General features: G+C 31.5%; 1 protein-coding gene across 1 annotated transcript in view; it reads right to left on the reverse strand.

The window, feature by feature from the left end:
- The window catches only part of LOC108974158 (decaprenyl-diphosphate synthase subunit 1), a gene marked incomplete in the record, with an annotated part of 75,484 nt that overhangs the window by 9,740 nt on the left and 64,074 nt on the right, over positions 1–1,670 (reverse strand).

The raw sequence follows: 1,670 nt of genomic DNA on the forward strand, positions 1-1,670 counted from the left end.
CATGACCTGCAAAAAAACCACTTTTGACTAAAAAAAATACGTCAATAACGCCGCAGGTGGGCTATAAASCACCAAAGCTGGACTGAAGTCAATTGGCAGAAAGTAATCTTCGCTGATGAATCCAAATAACATCTGTTGTAGGGATAGAGTGTTGTTCGTAAGGAGAAGAACTGGTGAACGATATAGCGAAGAGTGCGTCTAAGAACGGTTAAGCAGGAAAGCAACCGAATTGTTTGGCGATGATTTCTTACCATGGACTTGTAAGGCAAATACGCGAGGAAAACTTAACACCTACTGGGAAAGAGCACTTTTCGCAAGAAAGCAATCTAACCTTAAAGGATGATTCTGCGACATGTCATCCCATTTTTTTCTTGCCTGTAGTTTACACAAATTTCATTAATAATATTAATTGAAGATTTTGTTTTTAYTTTTTCTAGGTAAAAGTCTTAATCTCGCAAATTGGAAGAATAGCCAGGTATCAGCCTGCTTTAAATACCATTGAGAACCTTTCGTATGTTATGAAGCCCAAGGTAGCAAAGAAGAGACCCAGTAAAATTCTCGAGGATGTGTGGTATTACGATATCGCAACACAAACATTGACCAACTCAGTGCCGCCGTTATAGAAAGCAAAGGAGGCTCAACAAATATTAGTTTTGAGGTTTTTGGAGTGTCAAATATTCACTCTCTCATTGAGCTTTATTTAGGAATAGCATATGCACACACAATWTTAAACATSAAAATCTAAGACACTTGGCCGAAAAAAATGAGAAAAATACAACAGTTTCGTCAGTTATTTTAAATACTGGAAAAAATAACTATTAACAAAAACAAATATATATGTTTATAAAATGATTTTATTTTAATTTTTTCCTTAATTCCATTTATTTATTAATAAAATAGCACAACATTAAGAAAAAAAATTAAAAAAAAATAAAATAAAATAAGTAATGAATTATTTATTAAACACAACAACTGTCAAATAAATATATTTTCCTCCGTGTTTATGTCGATTATTTTTTGCACCTCTACAAAACGTTTCCTTTATAATAAAGCGCTTATTTTAACATTTGCCGCACATGGAATTTATATCATAAACAAATCACAGGCAATTCACACAGCATTTTAATAGCCTGCAGACAAATATACATATGAACCTATTTAAATACTTTATATACTATATWCATTTATATAATATGATAGCACRGCTGCACAGAGCAAATACCCTTTAAATCACAGAAAGCGATCAAGCGCAAGTTAAACAGTAGCGTTCTAAGGTTTACGTGAGCAGCATGAAATCAATCAAGCAAATATATTTTGCTTTTATTTTAACGAGGGTGASCTATTATTATTATATATAAGCCAAAATATATACAAATACATTTGTATATGAGCACCGTTATACCATGAACAAATATAGTAATATTAAATAGATGTATATTTCTTAAAAAACAAAAAGGAAAAAAACTTGGAAAAAAATGTGAAGACTAAAAATGTTCGCTACTTTCTTTTGTTCTTTTTCTTCAATTAAACTTAAAAGTGTAAACAAATAAAAAATCAAAAGTTATTAAAGTGATTTTTTTTGGAAAGTCCGTTTCTCAATTAACATGCCAACAATGTCGCTTTCCGTTGTCAATGCGAGCATAACCACGCCTTACATTGTGACCAGCGAA

Source organism: Bactrocera latifrons, unplaced genomic scaffold, assembly GCF_001853355.1.
Source record: "Bactrocera latifrons isolate USDA-ARS-PBARC rearing strain unplaced genomic scaffold, ASM185335v1 scaffold_53, whole genome shotgun sequence".
NCBI lineage: Eukaryota > Metazoa > Arthropoda > Insecta > Diptera > Tephritidae > Bactrocera > Bactrocera latifrons.